Source organism: Lolium rigidum, chromosome 4 (genome assembly GCF_022539505.1).
Source record: "Lolium rigidum isolate FL_2022 chromosome 4, APGP_CSIRO_Lrig_0.1, whole genome shotgun sequence".
Lineage (NCBI taxonomy): Eukaryota > Viridiplantae > Streptophyta > Magnoliopsida > Poales > Poaceae > Lolium > Lolium rigidum.
Genome location: NC_061511.1, coordinates 4,114,295 through 4,125,284, shown reverse-complemented (window position 1 = coordinate 4,125,284; position 10,990 = coordinate 4,114,295). Strand labels below are relative to the sequence as shown.

The following is a 10,990-nucleotide window of genomic DNA, read 5'->3' as shown; positions in this document are numbered from 1 at the left end:
GTTCTACGGGACGGACCCCAAACATCGGCGTGTACATAATCTAAAATGCCTTTGGTGGTATGAACGGAAGCATTAAATTTTTACTCTTTTATGCTTACCAAAGATGCGGTGCTCACGAGAACTCAAGCTTACCAAAATCGCAGCCATCAATTAGCTCTCTCTTTGTCAATTACCTGCATACCAAGCTCACTCATATGTCCAAGACGCTTATGCCAAAGGTTAGTCTTACTAGATTCATCAGAACTAACAGCAGCAGCAATACCAGGCAAAGTGCTACCTCTAAGGACATATAATTTCGCAGAATTCATATCACCAATCATAATAATGAGAGAACCTAATGATACCTTCAAAAGTTTGTTCCCGCCTTTGTACTTGTACCCGTCACAATCAAGGGTACTCAAAGAGATCAAATTCCTCGCCATGGAGGGTATGTGTTTCACTCCTGTCAATGTGTGTGTCATCCCATCATGGGTCTTGATCTGAACAGAACCAATGCCAACAATGCTGCACTGGTTGTCATTCCCCACACGCTCAAAATCTCCACTGCTGCACGAGACTCATGAGAACTGAACCAATCTTTGTTACGACAAATATGAAACGAACATGCAGATATCGAGAATCCATTCATCATCACGTGAAACACATGCAGCCAAGACAGACTAAGCAATCTCCATCAGAACTATCACTACCATCATTACCGGCAACAACAGCATGACCTCACCCTTACCGGTGACAACGGCAGCCTTACCATTACCATCATTATTTTTTCGGTTGGTAAGTTCCGTTCCTTTTCTCCTTGTTACTGCGGCTTCCAACAATCATCAATATTGTGGTTAGATTTCTTACAATACTACTGAGAACTTGTCACGTCCTTTGGACTTTGAGCGACCTCATGTCAGCCCTTGCTCTTATCTCGTTGTTGTGGTAGTAGTTATCTCGCAGCTCAGACCTGCCACGGACCTCCTAATGCCTCCGCTTTGGAGGACGAACTTTCAATTTGCACCATAGATTTCATTTTCTCCTTTTGTTGGAGAGCATCATAAACTTCCGCGAGAGTTAGTTTGTCGCGGCTCAATAATATGGTGTCACGAAAATTCTTGAAAGAATTAGGCGGCGAGCATAAAAGAAGAAGACCTAAATCCTCATCCTCATACTTAACTTCTATAGGCTGCAAATCGAAACAATCTCTTTCCGGGAAGATAGGTGATTCATTACAGAACCTCCCTCTTGCAACTTATGCGAGAACAACTTCATCTTCACGTGCAATCTACCCGTGAGATCCTTGGACAAACAGATCTCCTCTAGTTTGACCCATAACTCAGCTGGTGGTTTTCTCCACTGCAGCACTTCCTGCAGAATATTATTGGACGGATGGAGTTGAATCAACGATAAAGCCTTACGGTCTTTCCGCTTCTCCGCATCGGTCCGGGTATCCTTCGCTTTCTCGCTGAAAGCATCGATCGCTTCATCCGGATGCAGAAGATTGGGCGAGAATCGCCCTCATCTTCACTTGCCACAAAGCAAATCTCGTGGTGTAGTCCGGCTGCGGTAGATCGAACTTCGATGACGACATCTCGTAAACCCTAGATCCAAAGAACACGGGCTCTGATACCACTTGTTAAAATCGAGATGCACAATAAACGAAGAACGAAAGGTAAAACACTGCAGGGGACACGAGATTTTAACGTGGAAAACCCTTGCAACACACAAGGGAAAAACCACGGGCGCCGGCCGACAAAACTTCACTATTTCGGTGGTGTTTACAAGCGCCGTGGGAGTACAATGATGCGACGAAACCCTAGCGGCGGCTTACGGGGAAAATATATAGACGGTGGCAACGATCCGTGCCGCGGGGAGCTTCGCCCCGCACCCCCAGTGCACTGCTGGGCCTCGGTGTGGGCTAACTTCAGACTCGCTTCTCTCGGCCCAAGCCTACCGGCGACGGGCCTCGCTCCGCTCGTCAGCGGGCCGAGAGAAGCGAGTCTGAAGTTAGCCTCTTCTTGGAATTTGGATCACAATATAACAAAGTGTTTGAAAAGGATAGGTACTTATATGAAGCTAAACTAGTCCTATGCAATTGGAAGAACATTGTACTAAACAAGATTAACATGACAGAGGATGACTATCAACACAGATAGTTTACAGAGTATGGAAAAAAAGAAATAGCTGACAGAGATTCATTGGTACTCATCTGGTTAATTTCAGTACAGATGGGGGCTGCTAATCACAAGCCATCACCTGCTTCCGGAAGGGGTACAGTAGCTTTTGCTGCACCACCCAATTAGGAATGAGCGTTACAGGAGGAACCTAAATCCAAAAAACACCTCATTAGCAATCTCCACTGCACAACTTGCTACCAGTTAGGAAAACTGAACTTCATCTCTGCAACTAGTACCTCCACAATGGCTGCAACCCTGAAGCTGCTCTTGAGGCTGTTCAAGTATGACTCCGTGTGAACCTGGTGAAGCAAAGACATCGAACAAACTTCCATGGTGACCTCGAGGCCCCGGAGCCGGGCGGTCCCCCTCCTTCCGCTCCTCCTCCTCGCCCCGCTCATCTACTCCGGTACGACCTCGCGGCGCCTTCCTCCTCTCGAGTTCCGGCACACATTGCGCGGTTTGTTGCCCTCCTGACGATCCAATCCAATCTGTGTCCGTCCTTGCAGTTTCCAGGACGCCCCATCCTGCCGCTACGAAGCGCCCCGATGTCCTCGTGTTCGGTCCGGCCGCGGGCCAGGGCCGCCCCGATCGCATCCAGTGCCAAGGTTTTCTCCTTTAGCTTCGGTCTAGTCCCATCAGTTTCTCGCATTGTGAATTGTGGTCAGGGGGTTGTTGCGCTGCTGGGTTTGGGAGCTGGGGAGTAGAGTTGGCCTGCCTGACCCTGAGGAGTGGCGAAGCCACATTCAGTTGACAACACAACATTCAGTGTGATCAGCATCTATTGTGTGGCTACTGACTGCATTTTACCATTTTCCTCAGGACTTAAAGCTGTGAATAAGATCAGTTTAGCAAGTGAAAGGAAAGGGAATCTGGAGAACCTGCTTCATTTGTTACAGTATTCGCAACCTACAATTCTCACCCAGCTGGGCTGGAGCTGCCAAAGTGCCATCTGATGCTGTGACTGTTGGGAAGCATTCTTATAGCAAGGTGGAAAGTTCCATGGCCATTCTGCATACTTTCGTCAGTTTCATACAGGTACTCCTTCCTTTTCTTCTTGCTTCTGCTCTCCACTAGGTAAAACCAGGATGTTTACATTTTTTTATCATGTTAAAATGACTCATAATCACTCTCAGCTAAGAGAATTCTGAGATGGTACTAGAGAAAGAGCAACAAATGATGCAAGGCTAAAATATAACTATTGACATGGCATCACTATGACCCAGGCACCCAGCTAGCACCCCCTTTTGTAGAATCCAATATGGGTGTTAGCATTCTGGCATATGAATTGAATCATCAAAGTAGAAGGGACATAAATTGGTGATTGCGAGGATGTTTGTTTAACAAGCAAAGTCATAATATTGACTAATCTTATTTATAGAACTCTGTAGGTGTCAATGCCAACAAGCAAAGTCATAATATTGACTGATCCTAAATCGAAATTGTCAATACATCAAGGGAGGGCGACAATACTTCCTATCCAAGGAAATTATTCTCGAGGAAATTTGATGCTTCGGAGAATCCTACATTGTAAGTCTATGTGCTTGATGCAAACAACATGTTTCTGCATATATGCATTCTCAGAAATCAGAAGTGCTGCTTATGTGATTTAAGTAATATTACTGCCGTGCAACCAACTGTATGCATTACTTTCTTCTGAAAGACTAATATCTTTGTGTCTCTGGTTCATATTCAGGCCTTTCTAGAGCTAAAACTTGTGGAGGTTGACCAAGTGAACAGCTTTAGTAATTATATTTTCACTGATTCTGATATGGCAGTGGTTGATGATCTTGGAGCGAAGTGTTTGAAGTGAGTTGGAGCAGTGCTTCAGACATATTTTCACTTTCTACATGCATGTTTGGCATCAATTAAATACGATCGGAGCGAGTATGTAAATCTTAGCATGAAAACTTGGCATTACATTAAATGATTCCTCCCTTTGCTTTTAGGGCTATCGAACTCTTCAGAAAAGTCCTTGAAGCATATAATCTAAAATATATGAAGGCTTCATGCATGCTTGGTGATCAACTAGCACTGGCATGGGTTGTGAAGTCTTATCTGCCGTCGGCTTTTAGGAAATTTTCTAGGCCTGAAATATTTACAGATGAAGTCGATGGAGCATCTGTTCTGTTTTTGCCTTGTGCGGTTTATAATTGGACTCCACCTGAGGGTGCTGGACAGTTCCATGGTATGCCCTTGGATGTTAAGGTATAGCAATTTTCCTACTCGAAGAACTTATTTGATCCATGTCCTTCTCATGATTTTTTTTATCGCTAGTACTTTACACAGTTATCTGCTCTTTTGTTATCGGTACACGGTGTTTTTCATGTCTTGCCACTTCTCGGTGTTACACGTGCTGATTTTGGGAAGCTCAAGCTCCCAGCTTCCCAGGAGCATGTTGTATGCAGTGTTTTTTATTAAATATGATAGCTTACTGAATCTGATAAAATGTTCTTAGGTTGTCCATTTCAAAGGATCAAGAAAGCGTTTGATGCTTGAGGCATGGGATTTCTACAATTCAACCTCTCAATTATCTGACATGTTGTGCCTAATCTTGAAGAGTGGCAGAACAAAATACGACTTCTGAACCTTTGGTCCACAATGAAGTTACACCTGGTACAGTTTCTCTCCCTTGTGACAATCTCTGACTCGCTCCGCATTTCAGGTTTTCTTTTCTAGTATCTTTTGTAGTTCATGCAACACAGTTATTGTTAGTATTTGTTGGTGTCTTTGCAATGCTTTGTGTATGCTCTACTCTGAAGTTTTCTCTTAACAAGCTTGCCTTCTTTTCACAGATGATCCTTGCTGAACACCGCATGGTTCCGTTTGGCATAGGCTTCAACTCTGCAGTTCTGAGTCATTTCCAGAATCCAAGGGGTGCCTAATGCAAAGAGCCATTGCAGGAATTCAGATAGTGCACAATGGAAAGAGGGTGATCCAGAATGCAAGGAGGGCACACAAGTGTGATAAGAATGACACGAAGGGCCCTTGTGGAAGCAGGGCCATACAAGATACTAGCTAGCACTAGCAGGGTGATCATGTAGAAAAATACCAGTAGTTTTGGTGATCATTTTGGTAGATTTGTCATGATAACAATTTTTTGGTTGAGGGGATGAGGTTATTGTAATTTTTTCATTTCATTACATGCTATTATTAGCAAATTATGATGCTTTGTTAAATTAGAAATATAGCAAGAGATGATGAAACTTGTACTCTGTAATCAATTTAACCTCCTCCCGCCTGCATGTCGGACGGTCGTGCGACTTAACCACCTGAGCACTTCAGAAGTTCAGGGATGCTGTGGTTTGCTTCATGCCTCCTCTCTGCTTCAGCTCTCTTCGCAGCAGCAAAATGTTCCTCTGCAAAGCGTAAGATTGTATGCAGCGGTATGCTCAATTTAAGCCTTCAGGCTTCACTCTTCAAACATGTAGGCAACTTCAGAATACTGAAACATTTCTTTACCACTGACATCTTGATCCCAAGCACTGCTCCAACTCACTTCAAACACTTTGCGCCTAATAACTTGGTTAAATCACAGATGTCGATCGATCGACGAAGTTGGCAGTTGGCTGCTGGTTCATGCAAAACTGATTCGGGAAGTCATAGTACTGATAGAACTCATACCAGTTGAGTCACACAAAACTGGACAACATGCAGAGCCACGCCCATCACGGTCAAGTTATTCAGAGAATCCGTCCCATCTACTATACTTGGGATGTGAAGAAGCAGCTGTTGAGTTTCTTTTCGAACACTAACAAGTTTCTGGTGCTATGTGCCATTAGCACTTTTAGTACATGACTTGATCTACTGTGTACATCATTGTATACTTGATTACGTGATAGGCTGCTGTACCCCACCACAGATCACGAAAATAGCAGCAACAATATCACGGAGATAACTGACTCCATCCGCACAAGACCCAAATCCATAAACCTCATCATAGCACAACGAGAGAGTAGACTCAAAAACCAATGGCATATAGCACAAAAGTTTACTGGTTTTTACCTGGTCAAATTGGGCATTGGGTAACAAAACGTAAGATTGTATGCAGCGGTATGCTCAATTTAAGCCTTCAGGCTTCACTCTTCAAACATGTAGGCAACTTCAGAATACTGAAACATTTCTTTACCACTGACATCTTGATCCCAAGCACTGCTCCAACTCACTTCAAACACTTTGCGCCTAATAACTTGGTTAAATCACAGATGTCGATCGATCGACGAAGTTGGCAGTTGGCTGCTGGTTCATGCAAAACTGATTCGGGAAGTCATAGTACTGATAGAACTCATACCAGTTGAGTCACACAAAACTGGACAACATGCAGGCCACGCCCATCACGGTCAAGTTATTCAGAGAATCCGTCCCATCTACTATACTTGGGATGTGAAGAAGCAGCTGTTGAGTTTCTTTTCGAACACTAACAAGTTTCTGGTGCTATGTGCCATTAGCACTTTTAGTACATGACTTGATCTACTGTGTACATCATTGTATACTTGATTACGTGATAGGCTGCTGTACCCCACCACAGATCACGAAAATAGCAGCAACAATATCACGGAGATAACTGACTCCATCCGCACAAGACCCAAATCCATAAACCTCATCATAGCACAACGAGAGAGTAGACTCAAAAACCAGTGGCATATAGCACAAAAGTTTACTGGTTTTTACCTGGTCAAATTGGGCATTGGGTAACAAAACAAACCCTTCCCAAGAAAGAAAAAAAAACTGCCGTTTCAAGCCAGCCTAGTCTGAAGAAAGCCTAGGCAAGACCAAAGTAGTCTGCACTTGCTTCTTCTACTAGGTTAGAGGAGATGCGGGCAGCCAGGTCATGGTTTCAACACTGAATTCAGGTCCTACATAGTTCTTTGACGCTGCCGTCTTGACCCCAAGCACTACTCCGCTCACTTCAAGGCACATAGCTCAAGATTGTCCTCAATCATGGCGTTGCCGCTCCTTCTGGGCCTCATCGGAGATGTCAGGTTTGGTCTCCATGAGGATGTCCTGGTCACGGAAGAGAGCGGAGTCCCTTGACCCGGAAGGGCGCCACAGAACCAATCACAAGCATCTTGCCAAAAGCATTCTTCCAGCACAGATCCATCCACAATAGGAACCTGCCAATCTTGTTCAGGGCCACATATGACACAGTGTTCTCTGTGTGGTACTTGTAGTTACAGAACCAGAGTAACTGTCTATGTCATACATGTCCCAGACTCCTGAAATACAGACATCATATCTGAGTTCCAATTCATTTGAGGATCCAGGTTAGGACAAGAAAAAAACTGACTTTCTAAATTATTTAGCTATAAGCTAACATGATGTATGTCCAATTCTAGTCTCCATCGATTACAAGAGCTGAGTGCCTCAATTACAATCACATTTGAAAGAAAAAAAATACTGTCCTAGTGCACCAAGGAACATTTGTTAAGACAAGTCTAACTGCAGGAGGTGGAATATAATTGGTTAAGGCAGACTAACTGCACGACTCACAGAGACGGCAACAGAGTGTTAAGCAGAGAGAAACATCAAAGGCACATTTAGTGCTGGTTCAACGACTTTGTAACGACCAGTGGTTGGTTTTACTGCTAGATTACAAATTATATGGATAAGGCTTCTAAACAATGAACAAACATCGCAGATAGAAGTTGAAAAGGGTCACTGACATGAAGATTAGAAGAATTCTATAAGACGGACATGATACCTTTTAACGGCAACCTCGTAGAAGATCTTTGTGTTTGAAACCAAGCCTTGGGTACAAGTATGCCTGCAAGAACACAACCATTTACAGGTAAGCACTACAACTTGTTGAGCTAGAGAAAAATTACTTCATCGATTACTCACATGTTCAATAAGAGATTCTCCGTAAGAAGGTTCTCACCCTTCGAACGAGCAACCTCAGGAATAAAAACACACGGTTTAATAAGTGAAAAGGAAGGTAAATTTGAATCAAAGGGTGTAGCACAATGTTTACCATAGCATCCAATAGCATTCCTCTAAAAAAATAACACCACCCGGAGTCTCAGGGACAGGAACATGCAAAAATTTATTAGTTCCTGAATCACTGTATTAAACACTTAAACTTATCTGTAAATTTAACTGGTGAATGTACCTTTCTAGGGGGAATCATCTTGACAAATTCAGCAGTTTTGTTTGAGACACCAATCTCAAAGTTCTTGGTCAGCTCAACCTTGACCCCCACAGTATCCTGCAGCAATAAGTGCCATAAAACCATAAGGCGCTGTAAAAATCATCCGATAATCTAGAAATAACTTGGATGTTCTGGAGACTTGACATCCAGGATGCACGGAATGAATCTAGCATAGGCGCTAACAGACAGAGATCTAAGGCACACGCCAAGTATCAGAACAAGGAAACACTCCCAATCACAGAGGCTCAAGATCACTTGCTCAAATGGACATCTATTTGCAGGAAATTCAGACTAGCATATCTAAGCAACAATCAAATCTAGGAAGAACGATGAAACTCACAAAAGCCATGTCTGCAGGAGCTGCTGGCTTCGCCCAATCCAAATCTTGAACCTGCACAAAAGGAAAAAAAAACACTATTAGCTTCTGTTCAGAAAAAAAAGTTGAACTAGTAACCAAAGAATCCCGAGTCCTGAGACTCAATGAATGCCACCACCACAGTGATGTCATCCTCCTTCCCGCCAGTGCGAGGCTGTCCCTGCTCCCGGCTGGCAATGCTAAAAGGCGAATCCGTTGTGGGATCCTTGGATACGACATATGCATTAAAGGCCATGATGCCGGCAACCTCTTCGGGCGTAAAGCCGAGGAGCATGGTGGACCGCACTAAACTTTCCAAGGCGGAATCAGACACGTTGTCAAAGAGGCCGTCGGACCCCACCACCAGCACGTCGCCATCCTCCACCGCCATCTCGCCCACCGCGGCGTCGCCGACCTTGGTGATGCCGTTGCCGGCGCAGAGCTGGAAGGGGCAGTTGAAATACCACTGCTGCGGCTGAAACCGGCGCAGCATCTTGCCGCCGCGGAACACGGCGAAGCCGCTGTCCCCAACGTACGCCCACCTGAGGACCCTGCCGGCCAGCGAGACGACGACGGCTGTGGACGCCGCGGGCGTGCCCGAGGCTGCGGTGCGCTGGTACGCCCGCTCCAGGATCTCGTAGGGGCAGACGGGCTTCCCGAGCTCGGACGTGGCCACCTCGGAAAAGGCGTTCTCCATGAGCCCGCGCGAGAAGGCGGCGGCGTCCACACCCTGGGCGCGGCATCCCCCGACGCCGTCCGCCACGGCGACCACGCCGAACACGTCGTGGCAGAAGTGGGAATCTTCGTCGTGCTGGGGCACGTAGCAAGAACCGGAGATCAGCCTCAGCGGCGCGCGCGGCCCCGTGGTGGTGGGAGTGGCGTTCGGCCGCGCGCGCGACTGCAGCTGCCGCAGAGAGCAGGCGACGTCCTCGCGGCCCGCGGCGGCGGAGGCGGGTAGGGCTCCGAAATGGATCCGCAGGGCGATCCGCATGGCGTCGGGGAACCGGCCGTGGATCTGGTCCATGACCTTCCGGACCTGCGGCGGCGACTCCATTCCCAGGCTTCGATCGAGTTTTTGACGGACGAGGTGAGCTCAGATGGACTTTCTTGGCTACTTCCCCGGCGAGCGAGCTCGCTGGAGATCTCCGGCGCGCGATCGATCTGCTTCTTGCTTCGATTTGGGCTAGGGTTTCCGGTGCTAGATCGGGCGCGACGAAAAAAGGGAGATTTTAGGTCTGGGATGGGGAGGGGAATTTATCGATTCGGCGCTGTCCGAACTCGAGTCGAACTCGGTTTGAATTTTGGAGGAATTCCAGCTGTGTGCGCGCTGTCGTGTCCGTGGTGGACTCGGTTTCGCGCCAGGGGAAAGTGTTCCACTCGGTTTGCGTTAGATTTTGAGTGAATCGCGAGAGATTTGAATGCGAGACGTGATCGGTTTGGATTTGGTAGCAATCGCAAATCTCCCTGCTGAAAAACTATTTCAGGTTGCCCAGCTGTCAGCGGGCCCGGCGCGGCTGTGGTCCAGCACCAGCAGGTAGTCGACTACGACTTGCTGATGGACTCGATCGTAAAAACAATTTCAGAATAACCGCCCCCCCTCTCTCCCCGGCCCAAACCCTAAACCAAAGCCCCCGCCCCCCTTGATTTCCCCTGCTAGGCCGCCGCTAGCGGTGGCGGTCACACCCGGCTGTCGAAGACGACGGGTGAGGGTGGGCGCGCCCTAACGGTTCCCTTAGCGCGGGAGGGAGACGTCCTCCGGGGCGGCGCGGCTGGGGGTGTGCAGCGGGGCGTCCTTTGCGCCTCGTCGTTTTGGTGGCTGCAGCGTCGAGTTTGTGGCTTGCGCCTTGTCCGACAGTCAAGGCCAGGGGCCCTGGGCTGCTGATGACTACGGGTGCTTCTATTCTTGTAGACAGTGTTGGGCCTCCAAGAGCAGAGGTTTGTAGAACAGCAGCAAGTTTCCCTTAAGTGGATTACCCAAGGTTTATCGAACTCAGGGAGGAAGAGGTCAAAGATATCCCTCTCATGCAACCCTGCAACCACAAAGCAAGAAGTCTCTTGTGTCCCCAACACACCAAATAGGTGCACTAGTTCGGCGAAGAGATAGTGAAATACGGGTGGTATGAATATATATGAGCAGGTAGTAACGGTGCCGGAAAATAGCTTTATGGCGTGTAGTTGATGGTGGTAGTATTGCAGCGAGTAGTAACACGATAAAACGAGTAAACAAGCGGTGATAGCGGTATTTAGGAACAAGGCCTAGGGATTAGACTTTCACTAGTGGACACTCTCAACATTGATCACATAACGGAATAGATAAATGCATACTCTACA

The 10,990-nt window shown here is 46.8% G+C and overlaps 1 long non-coding RNA gene and 1 pseudogene across 3 annotated transcripts; one reads left to right on the top strand and one right to left on the bottom strand.

The window, feature by feature from the left end:
- Positions 1-2,489: 2,489 nt before the first annotated feature.
- On the top strand, positions 2,490-5,029 carry LOC124707929 (annotated as a pseudogene).
- A 1,939-nt stretch (positions 5,030-6,968) lies between these two features.
- On the bottom strand, positions 6,969-8,817 carry LOC124708962. 3 transcript variants are annotated; one of them, XR_007005378.1, is made up of 6 exons: positions 8,645-8,817; positions 8,266-8,361; positions 8,128-8,149; positions 7,998-8,050; positions 7,858-7,920; positions 6,969-7,372 (listed from the first exon to the last, which is right to left on the bottom strand). It is a non-coding gene; the product is annotated as an uncharacterized LOC124708962 (long non-coding RNA). The 3 variants fall into 3 exon arrangements; XR_007005377.1 differs by having other exon boundaries at positions 8,128-8,361; XR_007005376.1 differs by lacking the exons at positions 8,128-8,149; positions 8,266-8,361; positions 8,645-8,817 and having other exon boundaries at positions 7,998-8,114.
- Between the last annotated feature and the right edge of the window lie 2,173 nt (positions 8,818-10,990).